The 12,627-nt window shown below is 39.1% G+C and overlaps 1 pseudogene; it reads left to right on the top strand.

The window, feature by feature from the left end:
* The first annotated feature begins 5,396 nt into the window (after positions 1–5,396).
* Positions 5,397–12,406, top strand: LOC127645669 (ATP synthase subunit C lysine N-methyltransferase-like; annotated as a pseudogene).
* The last annotated feature ends 221 nt before the right edge of the window (positions 12,407–12,627 follow it).

The following is a 12,627-nucleotide window of genomic DNA, read 5'->3' as shown; positions in this document are numbered from 1 at the left end:
ACTTTCAAAAACTACACTGGGTACCAAAGTGCTGTACATGGAGTAATAAAAAATAAATAAAATCACATTAATACAGCTTAAGAATGCAAAAAAACATTTAAAACCTATAAAACAAGAATAAGATAAAATCTACCTAGTACAAATTATAATGCAATTAATTAAAAGCTAGGGAAAATAAATACGTTTTTAAGGCACCCTGGAAAGAGAATAGAGACGGAGATGATTTTATGACCAATGGAAGCTCATTCCAAAGTCTAGGGGCTGCCACCGCAAAAGCTCTATCACCTTTAGTTTTTAGGCGAGATCGAGGAACTGACAGACACAGCTGATCACTAGAGCGGAGAGACCTTGAAGGTTGATTCAAACTTATTAAGGCAGAGATGTACTCAGGTGCAAGACCATGAAGAGCCTTAAACACATACATCAACACTTTGTACTTGATTCTGTATTGGATCGGTAACCAATGTAGTGAAATCAAAACTGGGGTGATATGGTCTCTTTTCCTGGTTCCAGTTAAAAGCCTAGCAGCTGAATTTTGGACCAGCTGCAGGCGAGAGAGAGAGAGGCCTGACTCACACCCAGATACAAAGCATTACAATAGTCCAATCGAGAGGACACAAAGGCATGCACAACCTTCTCCAAATCATCAAAAGAAAGGATGGGCTTTAACCTTGCCATAGTTCTAAGATGGAAAAAACTATTTTTAACCACAGCATTTATTTGTCGATCAAACCTGAGTTCAGAGTCGAATATAACACCCAGGTTTTTTACATAGGGAAGTTTTTTCCCTGGAAGCAGTGACAAATTTCTTTCTAAATTTAAGTCACATCCCCTTTGACCAAAAACAATAAACTCTGACTTATCCTCATTTAATTGAAGAAAGTTGTTTGCCAGCCAACATTTCACATCGGCCATGCATTTATGCAGAGACTCAAAAGAGTGGTGATTCCCATGTTTAATAGGAAAGTAAATTTGAGAGTCATCAGCATACAGATGATAGTGTATGCCATGCCTCTCAAAGATCTTTCCTAACGGAAGCATGTAGAGGGAGAATAAAACGGGTCCCAAAATGGAGCCCTGAGGAACCCCACATGTTAAAGGAACAACTGATGAATAACAGTTCTCTAAACAGACTGAAATCGTTCTACCCTTGAGATATGAGGAGACCCAATCCAAGGCTAACCCCTGAATACCAACCTGGTCTCTTAGGCGATTGATAAGTATGTCATGATCAACCGTATCGAAAGCGGCACTAAGATCCAGCAGCAGAAGACCAACAGGACTACCAGAATCCACACCTAATAAAATATCATTTAAAACTCTCAACAGAGCGGACTCTGTGCTATGACCAGCTCTGAAGCCTGACTGAAATTGATCGAGCAAATTATTGATGGCTAAAAAATCATTTAATTGTGCAAGCACCGTCTTCTCTAATATTTTTGACGTAAAGGACAATTTTGATATAGGTCTAAAGCTGTTCATATCAGATGAATCAAGGTTTGCTTTCTTAAGAAGAGGCTGAATAACAGCATGCTTAAAGCAGTTGGGAACAATACCAGTGGTCAGGCTACTGTTAATAATCGATAACACACTTGGACCAATTGATTCCACCACCTCTTTAAACAAAGTGGATGGAATAACATCACACATAGAACCCGTAGGCTTCATATGTGCAATTATATGTTTGAGTTGAAACAGGGACACAGGTACAAAACAGGTCAATAGATTTTATGGAACAGGATAGGTAACAGGATCATTACTAGTAGCTAAGATCTGTGAGCGTATACCAGAAATTTTAACAGTAAAAAATGTTAAAAACTGCTCACATGTGTCCACCGAAGGGGAGATGGGAGTAAGGGCAACTGGATGAAGAAATGATGTAATAGTAGAAAAGAGAACTTTAGCATTATGACAGTTCTTTGAAATGATATTAGAAAAATAGCTTGATCTGGCTAATTTAACTGCTCTTTGAAATTTAGTCAAACAGTCTCTCAAAATGTCATAGGACACTTGTAGTTTATCTTTAAGCCACTTTCGCTCAGCCTTCCTGCACTCCTGCCTAAGAGCACGGGTATTACTATTCAACCAGGGCTGACTTTTTTCTTCCTAATTTTTAATGGAGCCACAGTGTTTAAGATGCCAGAACATGACAAGTTGAACTGGGAGACCAAATCCTCAGGCCCCATATCAAAAAAAGGAGACTACAGCAGTGATTTCAGTGGAGAAACATTAAAAGCAGCTGAAAAACTACTAGCAGTAGAGGGAGTGATAAAACGAGATGTGACAGCAACAGGGCCATCATTAACTTGATCACTGCATGAAAAATGTGGGTTAAAAATAACAGTCTTGTGGTCTGAGAACACAGTGTCAGCAATTTGCACATTGCTGATAGAAAAACCCAGAGATAAAACCAGATCAAGGGTATGACCACATATATGTGTAGGGCCAGCAACACTCTGAAATAAACCAAAAGAATCTAATAAATTAACAAACTCTTTGACCAGTGGTCTCGAAGAACAACACACGTGAATATTAAAATCCCCCAAAATTAAAATGTTATCTGAGCAAGGAATAATAGCAGATAAAAAATCTGAGAACTCATTTATAAAATCTTTGTTATATGACGGTGGTCTGTAGATGAGGGCACATAACACAGATTTAAATGAATTCAGCATAATAAGCTGAGCTTCAAATGTAAAAAACGCCTTGGTGGACAGAAGCCTGCATTTGAACTTGTTTTAAAAATAACTGCAAGGCCCCCACCCCTACCGACTGCCCTAGGTGAGCTAAAATAACTACAGTCGGGAGGTAAAAGTTCTGAAATAGGAGCCATGTCGCCGTTGCTGAGCCAAGTCTCCGTAACAAATAAAAAATCAAATTTCTGAGAGAGAAAAAGATCGTTCAGTATAAAAGACTTGTTAGAGAGAGATCTTGCATTGATCAAAGCCATTGTCACAGAGATAGAGTCAGACGAAAGATGAGAAGTCACATATGTATTTCCCGACCTACCGCTACCCAGGGTACGTAGGTTGTTTAGGTTAGCACTGCGGCCTTCATGCCGCCACCTCAAAACCACGGTCCGCGATGGTCGCCACCCTGATCCAGATGAAGTTGGATATACAGGCACCAAATATGAACCCCTCAGAGTCGGCAGCACTTCAACACCATCCCGCACTGAGGCCACAGATGAGAAGAAAGTAATCCTTTGCGACTTCTTCGACCTCACTAATCGTCCAGCCCGCTTTCGACGCCTCCTTCGCCATTTCCTCCGCAAGCACATACACCCAGGCAGGTGGCAGACTTGCGTCAGCGTGACCGGCGCAGCATGAGAAGGGAACCACCAGTTGACACTGGGATCGCGTATCAAACAGTCAGTTACCTCCGTTCGTAAATTTAAAAGAGCCAAGCGATCATAGACCAGAACACAGCAAACCGTGCGAGAAATAAAGCCAATGATAAAGATAAAAAATAGCGTTAACATAGATAAGTCACGTTGGCCATGACTGCAAGCCGGTAAACAACCTGGCGCCATCATGTCCAGCATCCTGCCCAATCATGCACTTCTTGGTGTTTGCTGTGAGCTCAGCCCGCCGCAGCAATCTCAGGACTGTCCTCAGATGCTGAATGTGCCGTAAGCTGTATGTGGTCTGAGGATTCGGTCCATGAGACGTTGAAACGTAGCCGGAGCCCCAAACAACTGGACAGAAGTGTCACAAATTGGTGCAATCCAAACGGTGTGGAGAAGGCTGTTTTTTCGTGGGAAACTGGTGTCAAGGGGATCTTCCAATAACCCTTTGTCAAATCCAATGTCGAATAAAACCAAGCAGTACCTAACCGATCGAGCAACTCATCAACGTGGGACATCGGGTATGCAGACCCGTCACTCTTAGGAACTAGAACAACTGGACTGGACCAATCGCTGTGGGATTCCTCTATTACCCCCATATCAAGCATCGCATTGTGCTTGGGCAAGTGATAGAAACGGCTACGTACCACCACTCCCGGTTTGGTCCCAGTATGGTGCTGGATGAGGTTCGTATGACCCGGTAGAGGGGAGAACACATCTGCAAATTCTTGTTGCATCTCGGCAACCCCTGCGAGCTGATACGGTGGTCTCCGCGAGTGTTGTGATTAGATTTCGCGTTTAACTCTGGGCCGAGCTCCACCCCCTCCAGAACTACGTTGTCAATGTCACAGGGACTGCCTCCCTCCATAATTTCAGGAGTCTGAGGTGATACATTTGATGTGCGCCCATTCTGTTGGTTCACTTTACCTCATAATCGAGTTCCCCAACTCATTGTGTGACCTCAAAGGGTCCTTGCCACTTGGCAAGTAATTTGGAGCTGGATTTGGGGAGTAATACGAGTACCTTATCTCCCGGTGCAAATTCCCACAGCCGAGTTCCCCTGTTATACAGCCAGCTCATTCTTGAGCTTGGAGCTAATTCTCCTGTGTTAGTTGCCCCAGTGTGTGGAGTTTTGCTCTAAGATCAAGAACCTTCTGAATTTCATTCTTGCTATTTGAAGGTTCCTCCTCCCAAGCTTTGCGGATGACGTCAAGCACCCCGTGCGGGTGCTGCCCATACATCAGCTCGAATGGGGACAATCCCGTGCAGGCTAGTGGGACCTCTTGCACTTCGTATAACAGGGGGTCGAGCCCTTTATGACAATTTCTAGCAACATCATGCACGTATTTACGAATCATGTTCTTAAGGGTTTTATTAAATTGCTCCACTAGGCCATCTTTCTGCGGATGGTAAACGCTGGTGCAAATCGTTTTAATACCCAATAGTTCATAAAGCTTGCCTAGAGTACGTTACATAAAGGTTGTGACCTGGTCGGTGAGGATTTCTTTCGGAATCCCCACCCGGGAGATTATTTTGAAGAGTGCCTCCGCAACAATGCTGAGATGTTGCTCAGAGGCACTGCTTCCGGATATCGCGTTGCATAATCCACTAGGACTAATACAAAGCAATGTCCACGTGATGACCGCTCTAATGGCGGGGTCCATGCCAATTCTTTCGAAAGGGGCCTCAATTAGCGGAAGAGGGTGCAATGGCGCTTTTGGGGTGGCCGGGGTGTTCACCAGCTGACATTCACGGCACGCCGCACACCACCTGCGGACATCGCTGCCAATGTCCGGCCAATAAAACGGGCTATTAAGCGGTTCAGTGTTTTTCTTTGCCCTAGGTGACCTGCTATCGGATTATATTGAGCTGCCTGGAAAATCATTACCCGGCTGCTCCACGGTATTAAGAGCTGGGTTGTATCTTCCTTCATATGAGTGTCCTGCATCACTCTATACAACCACTCATTTATAATTGTAAAATAGGGATATGAAAGTGCGACATTCAGGCAGAGTTGTTGACCATCAATCACTCTTACTTGGTCGAAGACATGCTTGAGGGTCTTCCGGCCTTGGATACGCCACCATATATTCCTCCAGCGACGCCAGGCGGTGTAAGAACTCCACGTTCAAAGATGGAAAGAGGGAGACGGAGAGCAATGATGCAGTCAAGTAAGGCTCTTTATTTCTCTGCCTTCAACACTCTGCGTGCACTCTTCTCAGAGCTTTTCTCAGTTCAATCAGATCAGTGTCACACAAACTTTATCAACAACAACTTCTCTGAGACTTCAGCTTCACAGTACGTATAAACTTCAATATAAACTCTACAGTTTCACAATAAACATTTCATAAGACAAATAAGTCACTTGTTTCATTCTTTCTCTCTCCCTTTGTGGAGGTGGCGTGGCCGTTTATATACCACTCTCCCCATGCTCACTGGAATTAGAGACAGGTGTTAGACATAATTTTGCTCAGGTGTAAGCGCCTTTACCCCTTTTTTTTTTTTTTTTTAGATATGCAGTCTATCCCCTGTAATTTTTTGTTCAATAAAAAAAATTGTGAACGCCGTTGGCGCTCTGGTTAAATTGGCATGCGCTAGAGAAACTTTTCCAGACGTCAGCTGCCGACATCGCGTGAGAGGGGTATGATGGTTGCAAAAAGGTGATATATGATAGTAGAGAAATAATGGAAAACCTGAGAGTGAGAAAGGTACATTAAAAAGTGTAAAAAGAATGACAAAAGGAATTGAGAAAAAGGATACAGTGTCTGTATTGATTGAATTTGAGGAAATAACTGCCAAAAGTTTGGACATACAGCCAAAATGTGCAAAGGGAAGAGAAGGTGTGCCAGATGTGAATGGGAACATGACTATGGGAAAAGTGGTGAGGGAAGAAACCAAAGTGTTGTAATTGTGGAGGAAATCACTATGTATCTTACTGGGTATGTGAGGCACATAAAAAAGAGGTGCAACAGATTAGGGTAAAAGAAAAGGTGTCATATGCTGTAGCAGTTATGTTGGCTGGTCAGTAAAATCAGAATAAGGAGGGAAGAGATAATAAAGAGCATGGGGAAATAAATGAACAGAAAGATTCAGGTGATTGTAGCAGAACACTATTTGGACATGATAGGATTGAAGTGGGAGGAAGTAAATGAAGAACTTAGGATGCAAGCAAGTCAGGAGATATCATGTGTAGGGTGATAGTACTAATAATGCTAATCTTGCAGTGGAATGCGAAAAGTTTGATAGCTAATGGGCAAGATTTTAAACAATTTGCTGGGAGGAAAACCAGAGATTGTTTGCATTCTAGAGACTTAGTTAAAACCTCAATTGAATTTAGTTTTATATGATTATGTGGTGGTAAGACATAATAGAAGAGAGGGAGGAGGAGGAGGATGTGCTACATTTATAAAGAAAGGAATACCGTACCAAGTATTAGGTGTAGGAAATGAGCAAGAATATGTGGTAGTAAAGGCGTGGGTTGAAAAGAAAGGGTTGGTGATTGTAAATGATTATAATCCTTGTAAAAGACTAGAGTTAAGCTGATTTGATGAGATAGAGGGACAAAATTGTAGCATCATAGTGTGGTGTGGGGATTTTAATGGTCATATAATATGTTGTGGGGGAGTGATAGAATAGACAATAATGGTCAAATAGTAGAAGAAATGTTATATGAGAAGAATTTAGTATACTTAAAAAATGGTGAATGCACAAACATGTTAATACAGGGAAAGAATCAGTATTGGATCTTACATTAGTATCAAACAACATTGCAGCAATATGTGATTGGTCAGTGTATCAAGAAGGAACAATAGGCAGTGATCATTATCCACTGTATTTTGGATTTCAGGAGGAAAGTAGTAGATATTTAAAACCAATTAAGGTTGAAATTAACATTGAAACATTAGATAGAGCTGAGTCCATTCCCAAGAGTAAAGGAAGAATTAAAAAGAAAGTAGTACCATGGTGGGATGACAAGTGTAAGGAAGTAGTAAAAAATAGGAATAAAGCCTTTAGGATAGTTAAAAGAACACGTGATTTTCAATACATGATTCAGTATAAGTAAGGAGGAGAATAAGACAAACAAAAAGGACATTCTGGAAAACATATTGTGATTCAGTTGAAAACACAACTCTGATTGAAGAAATATGGGGTTTGATTAAAAAGATGGGGAGTGTTAGGAGAGAATGGAGCCATCCAGTTATGATTGAAGAATGTGTGAATTGAAAATGTATAGAAGTATAATAGATAAAATAGTGTTTTACATTTTTGGGAATATATTTTGACACAAAACTATCGTAGAGAGAACATATAAAGTACACAGTTAATAAATGTAAAAGTAGTAAATGTGATGATTTGTCGTAGAGAGCTATATATATATATATATATATATATATATATATATATATATATATATATATAGCTCTAATAAGGTCTAATTTAGACTAGGGTGTATTGTATATGGATCAGCAGCAAAATCTGTGTTAGCTGAATTGGACATTGAGCAAGCACATGCTTTAAGAATATGTTTAGGGGCAATCAGAACTTCCCCAGTATGTGCACTTCAGGTTGAAGCAGGCGAAATGCCATTGTGGTTATGACGAAGGCAATTGACAACCAACTATTGGATCAATCAAATGGGACATGGAGATAACCATCCAACAAAAAAGGTATTACAGAAATGTTGGGAAAAAGAGAAGAGAAAGAAAGAAAGTTTTGGATGGACAGGTGATTTATTAGGAAATGGAAGTGTATGATAAAGGATTTGCTGAGACTGTGGTGTGGCCTGATAAATCAAATTTGGTTCCTGGAAATCCCGAAGGATGATCTAGAGCTTTTAAAAATTAAAGGAAGTAGAAATATAGATATAACCAGTGAATATTATAAATACAAGCATTATAAGTACAAAGACAGCATTGAAATATTTACAGATGGGTCAAAGGATCTACAAACGGGTGCAACATGATCTGCGTTATTTGTCATTAGATATGAAATGGGTGTCAACAAAAGAACATCTGACAGCTTAAATGTATATTCAGTTGAATTGTGTGATATATTAATAGCATTAGAATGGATTGAACAGATCAGGGATAACAACATTTTAATATGTAGAGACTCTGTATCAACCCTTATGAGTATTAAATATTATATAACTCAAAATCATCAAGAATGATTGTATGAAAGTTTGTTTACAATCTCAAGAATATGCAGACTAGGGAGAAGTATTACATTCATGTGGGTCCCAGCACATGTGGGAATACAGGGAAATGTGAAAGCTGATAGACTGGCAAAAGAGGCAACAAAAAAGGGTCATGTTGACGTCAAAATGAAGTTATCAAAGTCAGAAGGGAAGAATCTTTAATGGAAGAAATTTCATGGAAAAATGGCTCATCTGTACAGGGTTCAAAATAAAGTATGTATGGTAAGAAAGAGGGGAAATAAAAGGAAAAACAAGCTATATAAAGTAGACTAAGGATAGGTCATGGCAAGCTAAATAAAACTTTAGGAAAACATCCTGCAAGTTTATTCGATGAATGTCAGGAGGAGGAGACAGTTAAACACATCTTTATGTTACGCAGGAGATATTCACAAGAAAAGGAAGAGATGAAGAAACAGCTAAGGAGAATGGATATAGGAGAGTACAATATTAAAAGTATAATAGAATGTGGAGACAATGATCAAGGAAGGAAATATTTGATTAATTTCCTAAGGAGGACTGGAAAGACAAATCTAAGTTAAAGAAAGACAGTAGGTGGCAGTAATGCAACAATTTGGATGCCAACTGCTGTAAAACACCAAGGAAGAAGAAGTACTATGAACGTTTTGAATTCATGACTTGACTCCATATAATCAGGACGTTGTGTTCAACTTATTGAAATGGTTTGCTCATTACCAGAGAATCCAACTGCTTTTAAATGCTCAGGCTGTTAAAGGCTGCAAGCTGTCAATGGAAGGACACTAGGTCCAGCCTATTCTCATGTCAGGATGTCTGACTTTGGCTTAGTCACATGCATCCACGAAGACTAATAAGCAGGGATATGGTAGCGAGTGACTCCGTATTACTGCAGCTTGTGTCGTCAGAGGGTCATTTGTCGCTCTGTATGCAGTAACTGGGCCGTTTGTTGCATCAGCCCTGAGTAAAGTTGGTCTCCCATTCGTTCAGCTACAAGGACACAAACTGAAAACGTCCTTAAGGTTTTGCAAACCAGATCAGGGTCTTTGGTAAATATCGGCAGCAGAGATGGACGCATAGCGAGTTGTTTTCCCAATATGGATTTGTAAATAAGTGTTTGACTGTGGTATTTTGCACAAACATGGTAATATGTTATAGATATGTGTCTTTGTTGTAGCCCTACTATGACATTTTTATGAACTCCGTAGTAGCATAAATACCATGGTATTAATATGGTAAATATTCAGTACCATGGTATCAAAGTAACATGGTATTACAATCTGATATGATCAATGTACCGTGGTACAACCATATTTTATTAGAGTGCGTGACTAGAATTGAATTAACAGATCACAGTTTGTTTCAAAATAATGACCTTATGATGGTGGGACCATTCCCCAACATTCCTCATTTTTCTTCTCTGTGTTCCTGGTTTGATGTAGGCTATAGCTGCAGCAAAAAGAGGCTTTAAGGCAGTTGGCTTTGAGCTGAACCCATGGCTGGTCAGGTACTCCCGTTACAAAGCGTGGAGGGAAGGTGTTCATTACAGCACATATTTTTTATATTTCAGACCTTTGAAAGGTGAGTACAACATAAGCTGACAAAGTTCAGGTCAAGGTGGATCTCCTTTCATGTTGTTTTAAATCATTGCAGATCAATATAATCTGTATGAAACTGTGATGCATGTGCCTTCATGTTTGTGATGAGTCTCTCAGAATGTCCTTCTTTAATAAGTCAGTTTTTCAGAGTACTCCAGTGTGGTCATCTTTGGGGTTCCTCAAATGGATAGAATTTCATCAGATGTTGGAAGGTTAGATATACAACCCAGCTAACAAAAAAAGGGTCCTCAGAACGTCCCCTGAATGCCCTCTACAAACGTCCCACGAATGTCTGTGTGTAGGGTCCTCTTGCCGTCCTCCGGAAGTTCAAGGAGACATTCACAGGACGTCCGTTCATGACGTTCAGGGGACGTTCACAGGATGTCCATTCTGAACGTTTAGGGGACGTTCACAGAGGCCATTTAGTTGACGTACTGAGGACCTATTTGTTAGCTGGGACTTTCACTTAAAGTCCTTTGAACGTCATTTTATTTTACTTTTTGGCTAACCAAAGAAAACACGTGAGAAATTGTGAGGAACAAAGTATTTATTTTGAACAATTGTAAAGGTGCTGTGCTCTTTCTCTCTCTCTCTCTGTGTGTGTGTGTGTGCTCGCATATGTGTGTGTGGTTGTCAGCTGTGGGGTTATTCCGATGTCAATTCTTCCTGTTGGCTTCTAATCTAAAACAACAAAATGAACACATTCAGTAGTGTTATAATTTGATATGTCTAAAATTGATGGTATAAGGTACACTCATGGCATCTAATATTTTATTCACTGAACATTCAAAAGAATGTAGGAGAAAATTTAAAATGTTGGAAGAGTGAAACCAATTTTATTAATATATATATATATATATATATATATATATATATATATACTATGAATGCAAACTTTTATACAGTGAAAAGACACACTATCAGCATCATATATATATATATATATATATATATATATATATATATATATATATATATATGATGCTGATAGTGTGTCTTTTTCACTGTATTAAAGTTTGCATTCATAGTAAAACTGTTTTGAATGCTGTTCCAGCAATTTCAGCAGTGGTCTCGTTTCCATCCCGTTTGACCTCTCCTGGATTTGCTGTCACTGCTTGCATCTGATTCAGCAACTGTCATTCTGCAATAATAAAAGTCTTGGGAGTTTTCCATTTGGGGTGTAGTCATACATTAAAGTTTGTTTTTCCTTGATTTAATGTGCTTGTGTGGATATTTACTATGTTGACAGTTATTTATTTCACAGTACTTCATAATGGGAGCATGCAAAGCATGAAAAAGAACCATATTAAACAATCTTGGCACTTTATATTTAATCAGTTAAAATATAACTTCACAATGGTGGATTCTTTCACTATTGCATGAATATGTACACTGTAATTTAGATTATGAAGCACACATTTAATTGACAATATTTAAAAGTCAGATAATGTAATGGTGGGTAAAAATATTTGATGAAAAAATTACAAGGTGTCAGGTCTTTAAATACAATAGAATTATAATAATACAAATATAAGCAGGTTAAGTGTGATCTTTGAAATATAATATATATATCATATACATATAATAGGATCAATATAAAGGGCATGTTTTACAGAATATTGAGTCGTTTCTAAACCAATATTAAGGGAAATAATATTTGTTCCATAGTAACTATTATTTTTATTAGTAAAACCAAAGCAACCACAAACCCATAGTAATGTCAACCTGCAAAACAAAACATGGTTTCTGTATAAAATCCATTATCACAGTTAATCCATCCGAGTTTAAGGGATGTTTTAAAGGAATATCCATATTAATTATGGTTAAATCCAATATGGGTTAATATTTTAGTTTAATCTTTCCTTAGTCTTAGTTGCAAGGTGTCAGGTCTGATGATAAAAGAGAACACATGGGTGAATGGATTTTGCAAGTGTTGTTATGGAAATGTCAGATGAGGGACAATATGGTACGGTCTAGCTCGGACGAACATTGGACTTGTAGCGAACGTTCTGTATGTCCTCGGAGGACGTTCGCAACATCCGGGGGACGTCCCCTGTTTGCTGGGAACATATTTGGCTGTGAGTCTCCCTGATAATGTTGTCTCATCTGCAATCTGATCTTCTTTTTTTATTATTTACACAGATGGAGCAGCTTGTTATTGCAGAGTTCAGCTGAATAGCTTGTCTCTTTCCGTTTACTACTTGGACACCCGATGACGTAGCTGGCAGGGGAATTAATACTGTGTGGGTTTATGATGCCAAGACATTTAAACCTCTCAAAACAAAGAAATAAAAATGAAAGACTAGGCTGTAAGGAAAGAGGATACAGTAACAATTGCTGCTTCTAGTGCACCTATGCAATGACAAACATTGTGTCTTATATGTACTAGTTGTAAAACTCATCTGACTGATTTATTTTTGTTGCCTGATGTATTTTATTCTAGAATAGAAGTAATTCTATTTATTTCCCTTTGTTTTAGTAAAGAGAATAAGAACCAAATTGTTTTTATTATT

This window comes from Xyrauchen texanus, chromosome 6 (assembly GCF_025860055.1).
Source record: "Xyrauchen texanus isolate HMW12.3.18 chromosome 6, RBS_HiC_50CHRs, whole genome shotgun sequence".
NCBI classification, from domain to species: Eukaryota; Metazoa; Chordata; class Actinopteri; order Cypriniformes; family Catostomidae; genus Xyrauchen; species Xyrauchen texanus.
The sequence above is the reverse complement of the archived record's forward strand: the minus strand, read 5'-3'. Positions and strand labels throughout refer to the sequence as shown.